General features: G+C 38.9%; 1 protein-coding gene across 6 annotated transcripts in view; it reads right to left on the reverse strand.

Annotated features, from left to right (window-relative positions):
- Slc12a6 (solute carrier family 12 member 6) overlaps positions 1-22,634 on the reverse strand; it is a 92,925-nt gene that overhangs the window by 46,584 nt on the left and 23,707 nt on the right. The gene's annotated exons all lie outside the window — the stretch shown is intronic.

Consider the following 22,634-nt stretch of genomic DNA (forward strand, 5'->3'; position numbering starts at 1 on the left):
CCTTTTTATCGGTACCAGGGATCGAACTCATGACTGCCTGCTTGCAAGGCAGGTGCTTATGCCGCTGAGCTAAATCCCTAGCCCCTATTTTCTTTTTTTGAACCCCATCTTATTTTCATAGACTGGATTATTATTCAGTTACTTAAAAAATGCAATTCTGATACATAGTACAACATGGATGAAACTTGAAAACATGCCAGACACTAAGCAAAAACTACTGTATGATTCCATATAAAATATTGAGAAAAGGCAAATTTAGACAGATGGGAGGTGGTTTAGTGGTTTAACAGGAGCTGGGTACAGAGTGGCGTGGGTACTCCTGCCTAAGAGTATAAAGCTGCTGTGGGGGTGAAGAGAAATTTAGGAAGCAGAGGAGAGTAACAGCTGTATGACATTGAGGATGTACTAATGTCACCTAATGTTGCACTTAAAAAGGTAAAAATAGGTGCTGGGATATAGCTCAGTGGCACAGCGCTTACTGGGCAAGCACAAGGTCCTGAGTTCAATTCCCAGTACCAAAAAAAAAAAAAAAAAAGGTTAAAATAGTAAATTGTGTATTACATGTATTTTACAACATTGAAAAATGTGGTAAAGCCAGACACAAATGTATACTTCTGTAATTTTAGCTACTAGTTATGCTGAAGATCAGAGGGTTACAAGTGCGAGGCCAGTCTGGGCAATTAAGAGAACTGTCTCAAAAATAAAAAGGAAGCCAGTGTGAGGCACATGCCTGCAATCACAACACTCATGGAAGCTGAAGCAGGAGGACCCAAAATGAGTGACTTACTGCAAACCTGTCTCAACATAAAGATTTTGAAAAAGACTAGGGATGCAGCTCAGTGAAAAGGCTCTGAGGTAAATCCCAGTACCCCACATGCTCACACGCACAAACCAAATGGATGGGAACATAGCTCAGTGCTCCCCAAGTTCAACTCCAGCTTGAATTCAATTACTCGCCCCCCAAATAAAGAATTAATTAAAAAGATCACTACACATTGGACTATGCATTTCCATAAGATGACTCAGGGCTCATGGCATGAGTTTAATTTCCTCTTTAAAGACAAAGGAATATATTAGAATGGCAGCTCATTATTACTAGCAGATATGTCAATCTGGCTTTAAAATAAAATGACTAAACTTTTTATAATTATTTATTTTTTCAGCAATCTAAAATAAAATAAAATTAGTAGCAATAAACCAAGTTCCTAATCTAATCCACCATTTCATAATCAATCACTTACTTACTTTCGAGGCTTTAAAAGCATTTAAGGGCTAAATATAGAAAAGACCCCAAGCTCCACTTTCCTTAAAGATTAAATCTCTTGAAACACTGAGGATTACATCTGGCGTCCCTGAATGTGTCTGAGGGAACAAAATAAATAGAGATCAGAGACTTTGTGAACAATTGGAAAAGACTGTAATATTATTTTCACCAGCTTCTAATTAAACTTAAATTGTTTTCCAATTATGATAAAGGGAACAAACCACATAAAAGTACCTGTACATTTGTCCAGAATAAACATCAGATTTTAAAATTTTACAATATTGTTATTTTAGGCAAGATTCAAATAATATTTTCCATGGCCCACGTATATGTTTTACATATAATTAAATCTAACATTTTAAGCCATGCATGCCAAGGTGGGAATGAAGCTCAGTGTTAGAGACTTACTAAACACTCAAGAGGTCCTAGGCTCAATTTCAGCACAACAAATAATAAATATACAACCCTTTGGGTCTAAATGTTTTGGCAAAATAAATAAATAAATAAACAACCAACCAATCCACGTAGAATATACCCTACAGATTCTCATCAAGGTAGAAATCTGATTTCCACAATGAAATCTTCAAGTGATCCATCAACATTTTAAGATGTATTTCCAGAGAGTTTTATAAATTTGGTTTTGAAAAAGAAAAATGCCAAAAATCTTCTATTTTAAGACATTTTTCTCCAATATACTAGCAAGTGAGTTCCTAGCTTGTATTTCAAATCATCTTCTCATCCCAAATAAAAAGCATTTTATTACTCCAAAGAGTTCTTCTTACACATGAGACAAAGTAGAGTTAACAATTCTATTATGTATGTATTATGTATTATGTATGTATGTATCGGTTGATACACTGGGTCACCTTATCTCTATCTCACCCTTTATCTCAAGAGCAGGAGAAAAACTGAGCTCTATCATTGCAGAGATGTAGGTGTGTAGCCGGCAGGGAAAGAAAAAACTGTAGTTTTTGAAATGGAAGAACTGCGGTAATGACCTTGATTAACCCTACTGACTCTCAAGGAGAAGTTGGGGAGGGATTATTGCATCATCTGTTTTTTCCCCTGTATTACATCAGTGATCCTTCCAGGCATGGCGGCCCACATCTGTAATCCCAGCACTCAAAGAGGCTAAGACAGGAGCATTGCAGTGAGTTTAAAGCAGCTTGCATTACACAGCAAGACCCTGTCTCAAAAAGCAGAAACAACAAAAAGTCCCCAATTACTAAGGTGTGCTAGGATAGACAAACTTGAAAACTTCCTTTCTTGAAACAATGTCTGCTCTCTCTCCCCTGACCCTTGCTGCTGCTGTCTTCTGCAGCCATGAACTGCTGCCACCCTGCCTTGGAGCCAGCCAATTATGGACTGAAACCTCTATAAACTGTGAGCTAAATAAACTTTTCCCCCTTTAAAAAAAAAAAAAAAGAAAGAAAGAAAGAAAGAGGAGGGGAGGGGAGAAAATGAATGTCTGGGTTAATGAGTGGCCAAAAATAAATTTGCAATACTGCCAATAGAGAAATGTCGGAGAAATTTCCCTTCCAGTGCTAGCTGGGTCTTGGACATGGTTACATCTTCTCAATATTCTTTTGAAATTCCACGGAACATGTTATATCAATACAAGTAGGAAAACTACTCCCACAACTCAGGAGGACTAGGAATGGTTTTAAGGAGGAAAACACAAGTCTTTTTCATTAAAAGAATTAACTTAACTACTTCTGTATGCTATATAATATGCCCGACTTTTGACTGTAAATAGATGCATGTGCATTCTTGGATCAAGCCAGTACTTTTCCTTCTGAACACTCTCATCTATTTGCTTGTATAGTTCTTCAAGTTCAACTTTGACTTTCTGGTTTAAATTTATCATAATTAAAGTTTCTGGGTAATATTTACCTGATACTAACTTGGTAACTAGAAGATGAACCTCCAAAACTTGTTTTATTAATATATGTAAAGGCAGAGGTGGCTCAGTGACAGAGCGTATGTAAAAGGTAAAACCAGGGCACATGTGAGAGTAAACAAGTTCACGAACCCACTAGAATGAAACTAGCCCTACCAGTAAAAATCACAGCGGCTAAGTAGGCTGAAGTGGAAGGCGTTTCTGGGTGTGCAGTCCAAACTGTGTGCTCGACATGATAACACACTCTACGTGTGGAGGCATTTCCAGAGCCCAACACCTGAGCTCTCCAGGTTAGCCATTCCTGCTACCATGTGACTGGTAAGGGGACATCCACGTCTGCTTGCGTGGAAGTTGTGCTGGGTGTGGTGGCACATGCCTGTAACCCCACCACGCAGGAAACAGACAGGCAGGAGGACTGTCACAAGCTCAAGACCAGCCTGGGATACATAGTGAGTTCAAGGCCAGCCTGGATTTCATAGCAAGACCCCTGTCTCAACAGAGTGGAAGGTGACCTAAATATTACTCAAAATGACATTTACTGAAAGCAAATCATTTCCTATAATAGGGACCGTATGCCAATAATTTATTTGTATCATATGGTGCCTTTTAAAAATTAAGCTACAGCTAAGTCATAATACAACCAGATTACAACCAAAAAGCCTGAGTTACTCTATAGATCAGTATGGGAGCTCAAATAAATAGAAACAGAATATATACTTTTTAAATCAGGTAGACGTAAAAAGAAAATGAAGTGAAAATATTTCCTTATAACAGTTAATGATTTATAGCAATAGGCACTTAATATATTTGTCCCAGTAAATGGCAAAGAATAAATTGTCTTGTGACTCAGAAGAGGGGCGAGAAAGATCATTTAACTGCATTTTCACAGTTTAGTTCAAACATTTAAAGACATATGTGAGTAGAGTACACTGTTGCAGTAGTATAAGACCATCAACTGAACTCCATGTATGTACATATTTCTTACTGTGTAAGGGTATATTCCTCAGTGAATTACTATGGAATTAGTGAGAAAATGTTTTGGGGTACGGTGGCAAGTAAATCTGTCAAATCTGTTCTAATACTTTAGTAGATTTCATAAGGGTATGACAATGCACAACTCACATTCTCATACATTGTACATCATACAATGTACATTGTACCTCCTCATACCCTTCAATATGCTAACGGCTGCTTAACTAATCTCCAAAGAATATTCATTCAACATTCCTAAATACAAATAAGAGGGGGAAAAATACAAATCAGGAGAATTAACTCATTTTGCATCAAATACCTTGTGTAATTAGTATCCTACATATACTTCAGGAAATGTTGAAAATATTAGTGTTTTAAGATTAAAAGATAACTCTCTGGATCATCATTCCTATATTCTCACTCATTTATTTACTTAGCACTATTTCCATTAAACCAGTATTTTCTGAAATTGCTCAGTCAAGACAATCATGAGGTATTCACTAAACTACAAATTCTTGAGTCAAACTAATCCTAATGAATCAATTTCACAGGAGGAGCCTGAGATTTTGCAGTTACATCTACCTGGGAGACAGTGCAGATCTGGCTCCAGAGCACTGCAATAAAGTCAGGGCCACAGTAGGTTTCCCACTGCATATGAAAGTTACATTTACACTGCACTGTAATATATTAGGTGTGGAGTAGCCTTATGTCCAAAAAAATTCAATGTGCCTATGTAACCTTGATTAAAAATATTTTATTAATAAAAAATGCCTGATCATCTGAGCCTTCAGGGAGTTACAATCTTTTCGCTAGTATACAATTTTACCTCAGTGTTAAAGGCTGCTGCTTATTTAGGGCTTACCTCAGTGTTAAAGGCTGCTGCTTATTTAGGGCAGTGGTTGCTTAAGGTTGGGGTGGCTATGGCAATTTCTTAAAATAAGACAACAGTGAAGTTTGCCGCAATTTATTCTTTCTTTCCCAAAATATTTCTTTATAGTATGTGATGCTGTTTGACAGCATTTTATCTTCAATAGAACTTCTTTTCAAATTTGAGGCAACTTTTCCCTCAAAACCTGCTACTTGGGGGCTGGGGATTTAGCTCAGTGGTGTAAGTACCTGCCTGGCAAACACGAGGTCGTGAGTTCAATTCCTGGTACCAAAAAAAAGAAAAAAAAGAAAAAAAAGCAAAGAGATTTTTTAGGGGCCAAGGATTTAGCTCAGTGGCAAGTGCAAGGTGGTGAGTAGTACCAAAAACAAACAAGAACCTGCTACTGATTTAAGTTCACATAATATTCTAAACCCTTTGTCGTCATGTTGCCAATTTTCAGGGCATGTTCACCAGGAAAACATAACATCTCAAGAAAACACTCTGCTCATCCACAAGAAGCAATTCCTCATCTATTAATGTTTTGTCATGAAACAAATGGTTTATCATGAGATCGCAGCAATTAGTTCCCATCTTCATGCTCTACTTCTCATCTTCTTGCTATGTCCACTGCATCTGCAGTCATTTCCTCACTGAAGCCCTAAAATTCAAATGTAAGGGCAGCACTCAACTACTTCCAAACTCCTGTTAATGTTAATATTTTGACTACTTCCTATGAGTCATGAATGCTATGAGTCTAGAATGCTGAATCCTTTCTAGATGGGTTTCAACTTACTCTTCTTATATGCGTCAGAGGAATCATTTATCTATAGCAGCTATACCCTTAGAAAATCTATTTAATAAAAATTCAAAGTTGAAATTACACCTTTATTCATACACTGAAGAATGCATGTTGTATAAAGTAGTCATGAAGACAACTTTAATCTTATTGTCCTTTTCCATTAAAGCTCCTATGTGACCAGCAGCATTGTCAGTGAGCAGTGATATTTTGAAAGGATTCTTTTTTTGTTTTCAGGGCAAGTCTCAATAATGGGCTTAAGGCTGGGGATTTAGCTCAGCAGCATAAACTCCTGCCTGGCAAACGCAAGGTTGTGAGTTCAGTCCCCAGCACTAATAATAATGGGCTTAAAACAGGCATTAAACTTTGTTGTAAATAAATGTGCTATCATCTAGGATTTGTTATTCCATTTATAGAGCACGGGGAGAATACATTTCCAGGTGTGTCTAAGTTGTGTTCTATAAGACTGCCTCATTTTTTCAAAATGTTATAGCTACAGATATTTTAAAAATTGGAAGTTTTGGGGCTGGGGATTTAGCTCAGCGGCATAAGTGCCTGCCTTAGAAGTGTCCAGTCGTGAGTTTGATCCCCAGTATCAATTAAAAACATTCGAAGTTTTTTTTTCATGATTTTTTTTTTGTCTTTTTCGTTTTTTATCAGTACCAGGGATCGAACTCACGACTGCCTGCTTGCAAAGCAGGCGCTTATGCCGCTGAGCTAAATCCCCAGCCCCCAAAATTCAAAGTTTTATTACTTATATAGCTGAACACTATATAGTTATTACCTTTGTCTTTTTCAGACAGTATCTCATTCTCTAGTTCAGACTGGCCCTGAACTCACTTTTTAGCCCAAGCCAGTCTTCAACATCAGCAATCCTCCTGCCTCAGCCTCATAAGTGTGGGCTTATAGGTATGCATCACTTTGCACAGCTTGTATGTTTCGTATGTGGCTCAAGACAATTCCTCTTCACTACTCAGTGTGGTCCAGGCAAAGATGACATGCCCAGAAGTGTCCTGAGATCTTTACAACAGTAAATCAATACAGGGTTCAACTTAAGTCACTAGTTGCATTAGGCCCTGATGTAAGAACCAGTTCATCCTCTGACATTGGGCACTAACTTCTTTCCAGCTCCTGAAGTCTAAGTGACGTCTTTCGCTGTCAGGCAGCTCTGTACACACTGAAAATCTGTGGTTCAATGCAGCCACTTCATCAGTTATCTTTGGGATAATCTGTATAGGCGTCTCCTGCAGAACTCACTCCTTCCCTTTGTACTTTATATTATAGAAATGGCTTCTTTTCTTTAAGCCTCATGAGACAACCTCTGCCAGAGTCAAACTGCCCAGTGTCCTCACCTCACTCAGCCTTCCTAGGACTGAAGAGGTAGTGCCTTGGTCCACGTTAAGTTTTGGCATAAGGGAGTATGGTGTAGGTGGGTTGAGTTTCCCTCAACATCACTCTTTCTCTCCAACACCAAGGCTGTTTCATTTCATCACTTAGGTGTTCGCTAGAGTACAGCTTTGAATTTCCTTCAAGAATCTTCCTTTTCATTCACAAAGTAACTAACTGGTGCCAGAGGCCTATCTTTTGGGTTACCTTGGCTTGTGATGTGCCTCCTTCACTAAACTTAGGTCACTTTTAGCTTTTGATTTAAAATGAAAGACATGCAGATCTCTCTTTTATGTGAATATTCTCAGGGCATTGCAGTTATTGATTAGCTTAATTTCAATATTGTCTATGAGAGTGGAGTGACTCGACAGAGGCACACATACAGGGAGAGAGACAGACAGACAGACATAGGACAATGTACAGTCAGTGGAACAGTCGGAACACAAAATTTATTAGAGTTCATGGTGCCCCTAAACAATTACAATAGTACTCTCAAAGATCACTGATCACCCTAGGAGATACAATGATGAAACAGTTTGAAGAGTTAAATTCAAAGAACAGTGGTAATAATGGTATCTTGCATTTGGTAACATTCAACAGCTTTTACACCAGTTTTACCTGTTTCATTTGATTCTCAAGATAACTCTGTGACATAGGTAAGAAACATAAAGAAACCAAAGCCACATGAGACTTTTTTTCTTTTTTGTAGTACTGAGTATTGTACCCAGGGCCTTAGCTATATCCCTACCTGTACTTACTACAAGACAGATCTTGCTTAATTGCTAAATGCCCAGGCTGGGCTCAATCTTGCAATCCTCCTGTCTCAGCTTCTCAGAGAGGGGGATAGTTTGGGCAAAACATATTTAATTTTTTTTTTTTAAATATAGGATCTCTCCAGGTAGTTTGGTTTGGCCTCAAAGTCATGGTGATCCTCTTGCCTTCACCTGCTGAGAGCTGTGATTACAGGCATGCACTACCACAGCAGGCGGGCCAAGGCATACTTACTATAAATTTCAAAGACTGGCTTGGACCTGGATTCTGATTTTTCTATTAAATTCTGCTGGTTGTTCATGAAATTTTGTCACAGGAATGTATTAGTAAAATAGGTGACTTCGAGGAAGAAATAACTAAGGCAAAGGATATGACAGTGAGGCATTTGTGAAATTACAAATCATCAAAGTAGTAGCTGGTGTGTGCAGCTACACTGGGACCATGATGGCCACATCACGCCCAGTTCAGAGCACTGCCTACTCAGGTGTGAGGACCCATTCACCTTTGCTAAGAGCATGCAGCAGAGAGAGGTAAGAAGCAGCTCATGTGCTTGTGCAATTCAATCAAGAGCCAGGATGAAACAATAAAGAAATCTGGAAGACAAAGAACATTCATCTAGAATAATAAATACAGTATGCTCACCAAAAAGTGAGAGACTGGGTTAGGGAAGACGGAGGAGAAGAGATATCCCAGCCAGATGGACTGACAATTAGGATACCACTAATAGATACATCCTGGAGATAAATATAGGATTCAGAAAGCCTGTCTGATGACAAAAAAGAGAAAAGTGTAGTCACAGACCAAGAAAATGGGTAAGATCAGCAGGACCAATCAGCATACCTCCTCCCACTTTTGATGCTTCCCACTTCCCCATCTACCATACTTAGTCACCAAATCCAGTGAGCTGTAGCTTCACAATGCTTCTACACAAATATCCTTTCCCACATTTTTTTCTCTTTGAGACAGGATTATACTGCGCAGCTCAGGCTGGCCTTAAACTCACTTTGTATCCCAGGCTGGTCTCCAATTTGCAATGGTCCTCCTGCCTCAGCCTCCCAAGTGCTGGGATTACAGGTGTGTGCCACCATACCGGGCTAGATTTTTATTTTTTCCAATTTAGGACATTAGAATATTCTCCTTGTCAACAATTTTCTCATCTTGGAACAATCCTTCATTTTCCTCCATATCAATAATCCTAAAATTCTGTGTTATTAATTTGCTTTTCTACTTTAAATTCTTTTAAAAGGTTTCCAAGTTGCAGTGCTAAGAGTTCCAAACTAGATGTACAGACAAGATCATTTTGACTTATTTCTATCCCGGTCAGATGCAGGGCCCCTCAAAGGCACAGGGAAGAGCTGCCTTTGAGGTTCTGTCTCTTTTCCTACTTCTCAGGAAGGGATGCCAGTGGTGGTAGACATCTCTGAATAGATCATGGCTTATTTGGTGGACCATTTGTTTAGATTACGTGTGGTCTTGCTGTGTAGTTCAAGATGGACGAGCTCCAGAAACGTTTTCTTCATGTTCAAGCCCCTTTATAACCTAGCATCACTTCACTCTTTTCTAACCTCATCACCCGCGGGTTCATAGTCATGGACTCTTTGCCCTGCCCTCTCTGGAATACTTGTGAACCTTCAGTTTAGACATCTTTCACTGAAAATTACCTTCTACCTCTCTACTTATCTGACTTCTGTATCCTTTGAAGGGCTCAACTGGAGTGTTTCTTTCTTAAGGTTTGACTTTCTAACAGGTTTAATCTTTTCTTGAACAGCAGCTGCCCCGAAGAGGCTTACAGCACCCTGGAGCTAGACAGTGACTACACTGCGTGACTAAAGTACTATCTTAGTGGTATATACAAAGAGATCTATACATAGGTCATATTATGGACCTAGAGCAGTAACAGTTGATTAAAGGAAGAGGTGATTTTGAACTCAGGTGTGAAGAGAAATACTTGTGGATAACTGCAGGAAAAAATACTTCATTAAGATAAAACAAATGCATTGAAACACAAAGGCTGTGGCATCTGGAATATGTACAAAACAGCAATAAATAAGGAAACTCTTAAGCTATGATGCTCTAGATCATCAAGGTATACATATGACTTGCTAAACAGCACAAGCTTTTATTTCTTTTTTCTTTTTGGTACTAGAGATCAAACTCATGACCTTGAACTTGCCAGGCAAGTGCTTATGCCACTAAGCTAAATCCCCAGCCCAATAGCACAATCTTTTGTCTCTGGGCAATGGGGAGACATTAAGAGGTTTTAAATGGCAGAGAAATAAAAGTATGAGTTTATATCTGAGAAAAATTTCCATGATAGTTACTGTAATGGATGGTTTCAAAAGGCAGGTGAGAGACAATGGCAAAGAGGATGGGGAAGAGGGCAGAGATGTCAGAATTCCTCAGGAACGACAATAAAAAGGACAGAGAAGAGCTGCCGGGGTGGTGGCGCACACCTGTAACCCCAGCACTGGGGAGGCTGAAGCGGGAGGATTGCTGTGAATTCAAGGTCAGCCTGAACTACAGAACAAGATCCTGTCTCAAAAAGACAAAAAACAAAACAAAACAGCAGGGAGGGGGAGGAGGGAAGAAGAAGGGAAAAAAAGAGTTAAGTATTGAAACATACCAAGGATAAAAGTCAGTAAAGACCTAGAAAACACAGGAGCAAGAACAGAAACAATAACTGAAAGACATCAACATACAGTCTGCCAAAAAAAAAATGTATATACATTTCAGCAGTTCACCATACTAATAAATGCCTGGAAGCTAATGGCTCTGATCACCTCTTGCAATTGTACAAGATAACTTGTATTAATCTCATGATATCTCAATAAATGTAACATTGAAGTATTTATACAACTTTTTCTTTTCCTGATGTATATATATTTTGGTGGACTCTGTAAATGTTATTAAGAATTTGGGTGCTGGCTATGATAGCACATATCTGTAATCTCAGCACTCAGGAGGCTGAGGCAGGAGGACTGCTGTGAGTTCAAGGCCAGCCTGGCCTACAAAGTAAGTTCAAAGCCAGTGTGATCTACACAGCAAGACTCTTGTCTCAAAAATAAAAAAGGAAGAAAGGAGGGAGGGGAGTGAAGGAATGGGAGAAAAGAAAAAAAGAGAAGACAGTCAATTCACCCTTCCCATGAGCCGCCACAAGTCATGTGAGCCCAGGAGGAAGAAACAAACCAATTCACTCATCTGTGAGTAGGTGGAAACCATGCCGAGCCTGGGAGGAGTAACAAAAAACTAATTCGCCCTTCCCATGAGCCAACTGGCTCACAGACTGGGAGTCAAGAATACTACCCTCAAATCCTACCAGCCCCCAAGCAAGCAACCTGCTAATTCTGAGGACAGGCTGAGTTGATAGCAATTGAGGTACAAAAACAACTTAATGCTTATATTGTTTGATTGACTTTGCAGACCCGAAGCTGGTAGTCCAAGCATCTCAGGGTCTCACTATGCAGTTCAGGCTGGCCTTGAGCTCACTTTGTAGCCCAGGCTGGTCTCAAAGTCCCAATGATTCTCCCACCTCAGCCTCCCAAGTGCTGGGATTACAGGCCTGAGCCGCCACGCCCGGTTCCTGACTTGCTTTAAAGAGGCTCCAGACACCAGCAGCCAGTATGCAGGCCAAATCTTGCCCCAGGGCACTCCTGCTGCGCACTAGGGGAAACCCTGGGCTCCAAGCAGGAAGAAGGAGAGACAGTAGAAAACACGTGCAGGGCTGCCACTACCTCTGGTGCTCCTCAGCTGCGTCCTTGCCTTCTGACACATATGTGTACTAAGTATGAACACAACGTGAATGGAGGTCCCTGAGGAAAAGCAGCGTCTGGGTTATGACCAAAGCAGGGAAATGCTTTTAAAAGGACACTTTCTTTTGTTTGGGTTTCAGATTCGTGTAAGGGTAATGTGATAGACTAAACTGTGTGTTCTGAATTTGTGTAAGTTTTGCTGAAATTCCTCCTAAATATATGGAGGTAAATACCAAAGATGTTGAAGAGCTCGTCTGTGATAAAGACAGTAATAGTTTTAATATACCACCTGTAACACCTAGGAGATAAGCATACAGCTCATGGCAGATTTAACAAAGCCTGAGGTAGCTGGGTGCAGTGGCCCACACCTACAGTATTGTCCTGAAGGAAGCTAAGGCAGGAGGATCACCATCAGTTCAAGTCCTGCTTGTCACAACTAAATACATGAAAATGGCTGAGGGATACAGCTCAGTGATAAAAGTACCCCTGTGTTCAATGCCTAGTACCCTTCCCTACACAAATACACAAAAGTTCACGGTCTGGGCTGTAATTTAGAGATAAAGACATTTCTGGAGCCAAATCCACAAACTGATATCCAAACTGTATAACTGTGTTAACTACACAGGCATGAAGTATAAGAAGAGGACAGCATTTTCACAGTTGGAAAGAACGGAAAAACCTCACCAAGAAGTAACAAAGAAAAATGAATCCTGGGATTGACACAAACACTACTCAAAAGGACTGTGACACTTCACGTCCTTCTTTATCTGTGTGGATGATTCTATTTTCGAAGCAGTGTTGAAATTTTTAAATTTACTGTGTAAATGTGACAGTCTTCCACAAACAGCTCCTTACAGTCTACAGCTCAGGAATTTTTTCGACAGGGACTTTGTTGAGTCAGCCTCATGCCTTGGAGATTCAGACAAGTTGTTGCATGTTATTACTACTAACTCCCCAACACAAACAGTTTTGAGATACACACTACATATTCACTATGATTTGACTGCATCCCATAAATGTGATGTGTTGTAAACTTAATCCCCAGTGCAAGTCTTGAGAGGTGGGACCTAATGAGAGATCAGTAAGCCATGAAGTGAGCACAGTTCTCAGGAATGATTAATGCCGTTATTGTGGCAGGTCTGCTGTAACTGGACAAGTTCGGGCCCCTTCTCTTTCCTCCTGCTCTCTTCCACAGCAGCTAGAAGGCTCTCCCTTGATGTTGGCTTCTTGAACACAGCCTCTAGAAACATGAGCCAATGAATCTCTTCTATTTATAAATCACCCAGTCCATACTACTCTGTTATTGTTAAACCAGACTAAGACACATTTAAAGTGTTCCTAAGGGGCTGGGGATTTAGCTCAGCGACATAAGCACCTGCCTTGCAAGCAGGCGGTCGTGAGTTCGATCCCCGGTACCGATAAAAGTGAAAAAGACAAAAACAAATAAATAAAGTGTTCCTAATACAGTCACATCGTTGAGCAACTATCACAATTTAATTTTACACTTCCTATTCATTCCTGGTCTATCTCCATCTCTTTCATCTACCTGTCCAGTCTAAGCAATCACTATCCTTTTGTCTGTCTCTCATAAGTTTGTCTGTTATGGACATTTCACATAAGTGGAGTCCTACAACATTGTGGTCTTTTGTGACTAATTTCTTTCACTTCACATATTTTCAAAGTTCATCCAACTTACAGCGGGCACTGGCATTTTAATTTTATTGCCAAATTGTGCTATATGGACATACTACATCTATCCACTCATTAACTGGTAGACATTGAGTTGTTTCCATTTCTTTGGCTATTACCAACACTGCCAAAAACATTCTTGTGCAAGTTTTTACGTGGGCATATAATTAATTGCTAGAACATATGTTAACTATTATTTTTAAATTTTGAGGACCTCCCAAATTGTTTTCCTAACCACCTAAGTTCCCAATCACAAGCAGTGAATGAGGGTTTCCATTTCCCTACATTTTGGTCAATACTTATTGTCTGCCCTTTTAAATTATGGCTACCTTTGTGAATGTGTAGTGCTTTCTCCTAGTTTTTATCTGCTTTTCTCTGAAGACCACTGACGTTTACATCATTAGGGATGTGAGAATTTACATGTTCAGGTGCTTAATGGCACTTTTCTTCTCATCTCATCTCTATTTGGGAAACTTTTTATTGTTTTCCCTCCCACATTTTTGTAGTTTTGCTTTTGACTTCCTTAGCATTTTTACATTGCAACTATTATGAACTATTATGAAGTACATACTTTTTGGTTAAAATCTTTACATTGCATTGATATAACATACTCCAGAGTTAGTTGTTTTCCTTAATTTCTATCACTTCTGTGCTCTCTTTTCAGGCTCCTTTGTTACTTGGTTAACATCTGTTCTTGAATAGTCTCACAGGAGTTGAGTGATAGTCTCTCAAAAACTTTAAGTGCAACATCCCTCCCCCCCAGTAGTGGAATAATACCCATCTGAAATAGGGATTTAAGACTGTGGTGTTTTTCTCACAGTAATGCAGTAAATGTTCTTCCATTGTCTCTTAGTTTTCAGGGTTGTGAATTAGAATTCTGATACTTAACAGGTATACCCTGTTCTATGTAGAAGGCTTTAAAATGAATCCCTGGGGCTCAAAACTTTTAGCAGCATATCCTTAGATGTGTGGGGGCTTTTTAAAGTCATTGTTCTTTCCTGCGACTTCATTCTGCACACTCAAGTCTTCAGCTCAGGAATTTTTTGGTTTAACTACTGCTTTTCCTCTTTTTGCTCCTTTTCCATTTTCTGTAACCAGTATTAACCCTTTTAAGTGTCCTGAATTTATCTCCATGGAGTTAAACCTCTGGCTCTTAAGTTTCTTATCTTTTTAAGTGTTTCTGCCTCTGTGCTTTCAAGTATTTCTTTTACTTAATCTTTCAGCCAATAGTTGATCCCACTCAACAGTTTTTTAAACTCAGTAATCATGTATCAGCTGCCTACCATGTCCAACCGTATTCTGGGCACCGGGGGTTGATAAAGGATTAGCAGTATAGACAAGACAAAAAGGTCTCGCTCCTCCAGTTCTTATATTCTAGTGGAGATCGCTGTCATTGTCTTCACTGCAGAGCATCAAACCCAGGGCCGTACATTTGCTAGACAAACACTCTAGCACTAAGCTATGCACCTAGCCCAGTTTTTGTGGTTGGTTTTGTGTGCGTGCTTGGATTGAGTCCAGTGGTAATATGTATTTAGCTGGGACACATAGTTTTTGTTTGCTCTGTTAAAGTTTTCTTCGTACTTCACTTTAAAATTTCCTATTATTTATGATTCTCATGTTCAAGTTACTGTGTGCTACATTTCTGGTCCAGTAAATTATCTATTCTAAATGATTTTTCTCTTTGTGACTGCCTTGCTTCCCAGACCAGTTTTTCTTTGTCATCTCATAAGGGCTTAAGTTGCTTGCTGAAAGACTACAAGTAGTGGCAATGGCAAGAAAACAGATGGGCACCTGTAATCCCATGTATTTAGGAGCTGAGACGAGAGCACCACAAGTTTCAGGCTAGACCAGACAACATGGCAAGACTCCATCTCAAAAATAAGAGAAGAAAACGGAAATGCAAAGCAGACTCTACCTCTGTGGGCAGAGACTGGCAGCAGGCGAGTCGCCATCATTCCTGGGAGAAATTCAGGAGGAAGCTCTCTTGCTCTCTCATCTCCGTATATCTTCCAGCCTCATGAACAGGGAGATCTCAATGCCCTGGTTCTTTCTCTTTTTTCCTCCAGGAAAATCTGGGTCCCTGGTAAATCAAGCTCTTTCCTAGATCTGCCATTCTCAGACCATCCTGAGGCTGTCTAGGCTCTCATTCAGTCCTTAAGGGACAAAATCCTGTGCCAGCTCTCCCAGATGGAGCCCTTGCAGAGCCCATGACCTCACCTGTACCCAGCTGCTTATCACATCCAGGGGTCCTTTTGCTCAACAAACAGATAAAAGTAGGAATTAGGAATGCAGAGGGATAGTGAAGTATTCAAGTAGCCAACTTTCTAGAACCAACTCCAAAAGGTCTGTTCTATAAACTAACCCCCAAACATTCAAATCTTGGCAAATTAACTGGTTGTTTTGTTTTGCTTTGTGAGATTTTTGAGACAGTGCCTCACTATGTAGTTCAGGCTGGCCTTGAACTCACAAGTTTCAGGCTGGTCCTCCTGACTTAGCCACCTGGATTACAGATGTGCACTACCATGCCTGGCTACTTTTGCTCTTTGAGATAGAGTCCTGCTATGTTGCCCAGGCTGGTCTGAAACTCCTGGGCTCAAATGAACATCCCCAATAGCTGAGATTACAAACATGTACCACCACAACTGGCTAAGTCAAATTTTACACATCCTCTGTGAATTCCAAAAATCTGCAAACTATCTTGATTTTTAACTTCTGTCCTAAGTGATAAGGTTTGGGAAAAAAATTAAAAATAAGGAAGGTCTTAATGGAAGTTGGAATTACAGGATAATGACTAGACTAGATGACTCTCAAAATAATCACACTGTATAAAAAGTCAAACCAAAGAGTACACACTGTATTACTCAATAGAAAACTCTAAAAATTACAAACTAATGTACAGTAAAACAAAACAGATTGGAAGGGACTGGGGATTTAGCTCAGTGGTGTAAGAGCCTGCCTGGTAAGCTCAAGGTTGTAAGTTTGATCCCTGGTACAAAAAAAAAAAGAAAAGAAAAAGAATGGGGACCAGGAAATTAGAAGAGTTGGTTATGAAAAGCACAAAGAACGATTTACCTCAGTGGTGCAGCACCTGCCTAGCAAGCATAAGGCCCTGACTTTGATTTCTACCAATAAATAAATAAAAGAAACCTTTGCGTGTGAACAAAATGTTCATTGTCTTGATTATGATAATTATTTTATTGGCACATATGTATGTCAAAACTCTTCAAACTATACTTTAAATATACATAGTTAGCTGGGCAAGGTGGCATATAGCTATAATCCCAGCACTTGGGAGGCTGACACAGGATCATTGCAAGTTCAAGGCCAGCCTCAACCCCATAGCAAGACCCTGTCTCAAATCTCCCCACAAAATGCAATTAATTTTATATCAATTACACCTCAATAAACCTTAAAGAAACATTGACCAGGAGATATATTTCCAATATGTTAAGAAAAGCTGCTATTCCTAAATATAAAGAACATCTAAAAATTAAGAAATATGTCAATATGCAAGATACTGGCACACAAAGTTCACTGAAACTTTCTGAGTTTGAAATTTTCCAAAATAAAAAGTACTTTTCAAAAAAAAAAAAAAACCCAAACTATCCTTCACCTTTTTGAAATTTACAATAGTTAAAGAAATAAAAATAATTACAATGAGAATGCAAGTTTTTTGGGTTTTTTTTTTTTGTCTTTTTCTTTTTTATCGGTACCAGGGATCGAACTCACGACTGCCTGCTTGCAAGGCAGGTGCTTATGTCGCTGAGCTAAATCCCCAGCCCTGAGAATGCAAGTTTAAAGCATACTGCAAACTATATTTGAGAGCTGACAGATACTGATAAGTGGGATAATCAAAGTAAATAAGATTAGGCAAGTCACTTAGAAGAAACAAATATGAACCTGATCTTGAGGTGATGATGCTAAATGTGGATATGTACAGTTTTTTACAGTAGCCAGGGTATGGAAGCAGAAAAGAAAGGTCAGCTAAAGAGTAAGGTATGAGCTGGGGATTTAGCTCAGTGGTGTAAGCAACTGCCTGGCAAGCGCAAGACTAAGTTTGATCCCTGGTACAAAAAAAAATAGAGTAAGTTAGAACAAAGGCAATGAGGTGGAATAAAGACAGAGACAACTTTGGAAAAGGACTTTTAGTATAGATTCACCATTTCTAATACCAGCATTAGAAGTTTCAAAAGGGTGCTAAGGTAGATGATCATGGGAAAGGAAATAACAAGATCTACTTTATCACACAGAACTTTAAAATGGATTAAAATCATTTAAGTTAATGAACTTTTCTTTGAAGTACAAGGAGTCAAACCTAATGACGCTCTTCAAAACTTTGAAAAGAATATTTTTTTAAACATTTTTTGAGGGCCAGGGATCTAACTTAGCGGCTCAAGCACCTGCTTAGTTAGGAAGTACAGTCTTGAGTTTGATCCCTGTATCAATGTAGTCTTGCTAAGTTGTTCAGGCTGGTTTCTTTTCTTTGTTGTTGTTGGATTTTTGTGTTTTTTTTTTTTTTTTTTTGGTACTGGGAATCAAACTCATGACCAGGCAGGTGCTTGTGCCACTAAGCTAAAATTCCTGGCCCATCTGGGCTGACTTCAAACTTATGATCCTTCTATCTCAGTTGCCTGGATGCAAGTTTTTGTTTTTTTTTTTTTTTTGTCTTTTTCAAAAATAAACAATCCCACACCTGGGATTACAGGTGTGTGGACACCATGCTCAGACAGACTTCTGTTTGTAACATAGTTATCATTCTAAGTGATAAGATTCATTAAAAGGGGGCTGGGGATTTTGTTCAGCAGCATAAGCGCCTGCCTAGCAAGTGGGAGGTCATCAGTTTTGATTCTCAGTACCAAAAAAATCCATTAAATGATAGTTTTTCTATTAAAATAAACACATCATGGATACCTTCAGTGTTATATACATATGTATTCTTTTTTTATACCAGGGATCGAACTCACAACCTTGTGCTTGCCAAGCAGGCACTTACACCACTGAGCTAAATCCCTGGCCCTACATATGTATTTGTAAATTATATTAAAATTCAGTGATCTTACTTAGTCCACATGGCAGTTTTTTTTTTTTAGTAACTAACCTTAGTCTTGAAGACTCCCTTTTCTATCACACTGGCAAGCACGTAATCTTCCTAGAAGTGCGAGTGAGGACTGGAGGGCTCCTAAAAGACTGCCTGATTAACATGTCCCCTCTGGCTTGAACCACTGGTGCATGACTGCCTGGCTGATGGGTTCTGAGCCACCTGGCAGCAAGACATCAAGAATCACAGCTACCCCATCATGAATGTGTCAAGTCAAGCTTTCTTCCTGTTCAGATTTCTGAATTATCAGCATCATTTGAGCGAATATTTTACCTTTGGAAATATTATATATCATTTAAAAAAGCAAACTGGGTATGGTTGTACATGCCTGTAATTCTCAGGCACTCAGGAGGTGGAGGCAGGAGGACTGCCTTGAGTTCGAGGCCATTGAGGCTACACAGTGAGTTCAAGGCCAGCCTAACTACATATCCAGACCTTATCTCAGAAAACCAAAAATAAATACTTTAAATTTAAAAAATAAACAAGCCATCCAATATATAAAATAGAGGAAGAAGTTAACTTTGAGAAACCCATGAGGATAAATAGGACCTGATGACTAGTAACTACTGAGAAAACAGAGCAGGATAGTAGCAGAAAACATAAAATTATCTGTACGCTTAAAGCTGAGGAACAGTGTGGTATTGTAAAAATATAGACCTCAGTCTGAATCCCAAATCTACCACTTACTATTAGACTATATAGCCTGAGGCAAGTTAGTTACTATCACCAGCATCCATTTATAAAGTCTTAGCAACTCACATGCCTAATTCTAAAATGCTGATAGTGGACACCTGTTCTGGTTGTTAAGCAGCGAACAGAAGCCAACATTTGTTAAGTTCCTGGTTTAATGCTGACTCTGTTACTTACCATGTTGAATCACTGTAGCCAGTATTGTTGCTGTAATGTTGACAGCAGTTTCTGCATAAAACTGCTTCTTTGACTAGGTAAAACCAAAAAATGCCATATTCTTTTTTTTTTAATGTCATATTCTTTCAAGACTAATAATTCCTTAATCTATGGTAGGTATCTAAAAAGTAAATTTTAAAAGAATATAAGCTGAGCATGGTGGCTCATGCCTGTAATCCCAGCACTGGGGAGGCTGAGGTGGGAGGAACGTTGTGAGTTCAAGACCAGCCTAGGCTACAATGTGAGCTCAAGGCCAGCCTGAACTGCATTGCAAGACTCCATCTCAAAAAGACAAAAAAAAAAAAAAAAGAATATAAAAAACTACAAGTAAGCCATGTGTATATGCATATTTTTATATAATTTTTATCCTTATAAAATTTAAACAGGCCTTATCTGGTATATCTTTTGTGAAGAAAAAGTAGCAGATAATACACACCGAGCTGGTATGCTAAGCAAGAAAAATTCGGAGAGAAATTTTAATAAAACTCGGAAAACCCAGTTGGAAGAAAGAAAGTGTTCAACAATGTCAGTGTGTAATAGGATAAGAGGGTCACAATCTACACAAAGTTTTGAAATATACAGAGATGAAAGGAACACTCAACTTTGTATTCTTGTACTCAAGTAAAAATCATGGCAAAAAGAACTGGGAAGATACTATCAGGCGGTATTAGTCTTTCTGAGAATGCTAGAATATTGGGCGGTAGGGAGGGAGGCAGAAAAACATTACTCAGGCACACAAACTATAAGATAAATGGTTTACCTTTTGGTGGGGGTACTGGGGATCAAACTTAAGACCTTGAGCTTGCCACGCAGAAGCTTGTGCGCCTGAGCTAAATCCCCAGCCCCATTTATTCAGATTTTAAAACACTGACATCTATGTTTCTGTCAGCTGGGTTGATAAAAGCCCTGAGTGAATAGTATTTTTATGGCTTTTTTTTTTTTAAGGGCTAAGATGTACTTAGCTCTTTATTTTTGGCTGTTTTTTGAGATGAGGTTTTACTATGATGCCAGACTGGCTTCAAATTCCTGGTCTCAGGCAATCTCCAGTTTTTAAAAAAGCAATATCCACCCACAGAGTACAGACAGGATGAAATCGATAATATCTCATAAACAGCACCGATCTACCTTCTTTCCTCATCTCTTTAGCACACACCCAATGTGCTAACTACTCTCCATCTTTTTTCTTTTCTATTTTTCTTTTTCCTTGAAATAGGGTCTCCTATGCAGTTAAGGTTGGCTTCAAACTCACTTTGTAGTCCAGGCTGGCCTTAAACTCACAGCGATCTTCCTGAATACCGGGATTACAGCCATGCGCCACCCTAAATTCTTGTTTGCCACCCTGCTTCACCATCCTCCTACCTTCACATTGTTACTATTGCTTGCAATTTTCTTTAAACCTCCCTTCAAGGATCCAGTGTCCTCTCCTCCAAGAACCTGCCCAGGATCCCCACCAGAGAATTTATTATTTGCCCCATCATATGTTATCCAAACTTACTTCTTTTTTAACCACTATTCAAAATATAATAAATAAAAGGTAGTTCTTATTTTGAACTGATGTCACACATGTGCTCTATTCTTCCTACGCGCACGCACACACACACACACACACACACACACACACAATCATGCAAGCTTCATAAACACCCTGTACAGTAGGTATTGTTATTTCCTTGGATTTATCAATGAGGAAAAAATAGCTAGGTAAAAGTCATTTAAGTACTAATTATTACAAATTATTACTACTACTAATTAGTAATAATTAATTGAAATAGTATTCAAAGTCAAGTCCCTGACTCCAAAGCTACTGTGCTGCCTTGGGGTGGGGGGGGCATTTACATTTTTGTAGCCTTAGGAAATAGGTACCACCCCCTTGCCATGATGTTTGATGAGTAAGAAAAGGCAGCCAGCAAGTCTAGTCACTCAATTGCTTACCAAATCGCTTAGGGTCTGGGGATACTGACAAGGCCTGTCCTCAAAGAACTTACAATCAGCTTTCTTGAGGAGAGAAATAACCAACCAGATGATAGTAATACAGTGTGTGATAAGTGCTATTTCTGTGGACAGGATGCTGAGGAAACAACAGGGAAGAAACAACAAAAATGTAATGGAAATCTGAGTTTGTTTTTTCCTTTTATATAAGGTTCTACTACTATACTGACATCTGAGGAGCTAGCATGCAAAAATGAATGAATGAGTGCTTTATTTATTTGTTGGTACCAGGAACTGAACTCAGGACCCTGTGCTTGCCACTGAGCTCTGGCCCGTGAACTTAATTTTAAAAATTAAATTATTTCTATTTACTTTCTACTTTATCTCAAATTGTCTAGTTTAAATATCATTTTAAATCCTGTATTAAAGGATGACCAGTTTTTGAACTATGTACAATTTACATGACAGTACACATTCTCTCTCCATACAAATAGAGGGGGGAAAGGAAAACAAAAACAACAGCAAAAAAATAACTACTGGTTACATAACTGGCCAGTGTTAATTAAAAGTGCCTGCAATAAAACCACAATAAGGTAGGATTTTAGTTTTAAACTTGAGAACAAAGGGCTAAAATAGTTCAAGCAAATGACACACAAAAAAAGCCAAAAACAAAAACAAAGCAAGCAAAAACAAAACAAAACAAACAAAAACTATCCTCAATAACATTTTATTCCTTGGTTAAAAAAGTAAAAAGAACATTTTATCTTCTCTCTAAATTAACCCTAAAATAAGGATAATTTATACATGACATATCCAGTCTTTTCTCAAGCAGATGTGACTCTTTCTGAGCTGTTTTGAAATTGCCAAATAAAACGCTTTATTGAATTCACATTAGCTGGGCATAGTGGTACAGGCCCGTAAACCTCAGGAGGCTGGGGGAGAAGGGTTGCTGGAGTTCAAGGCCAGCCTGGGCTGCACTGTGAGCTGAAGGCCAGACTGAACTTGTCTCAAAAAAAAGACCCACAAAAAAATTAAACATAATTTAGATTATGTATGTCTCTTCTTACATGTTCAAAGCAATTACTATGGAAGAAAATAAATTAAGCCTAATACTCTAACATCATTAAAAGTTTAGTACTATCAAATTTTTTATAGATTGTCATTTTAATGCTCTCTTCTAACCAGAAGAAAATTTTTCCAAACAACCTAGGTCCAATAAAAATAAACTAAAATACAGCAAGGATGGAGAAGGTAATAGAAAAACAGTGAGAAGCGAAATGAGTACCGATGGAGTTTAAGTTTTGTG

Source organism: Cavia porcellus, unplaced genomic scaffold, assembly GCF_034190915.1.
Source record: "Cavia porcellus strain 051 isolate PalLab524CR breed Dunkin Hartley unplaced genomic scaffold, mCavPor4.1 scaffold_6, whole genome shotgun sequence".
In the NCBI taxonomy this organism is placed as follows: Eukaryota; Metazoa; Chordata; class Mammalia; order Rodentia; family Caviidae; genus Cavia; species Cavia porcellus.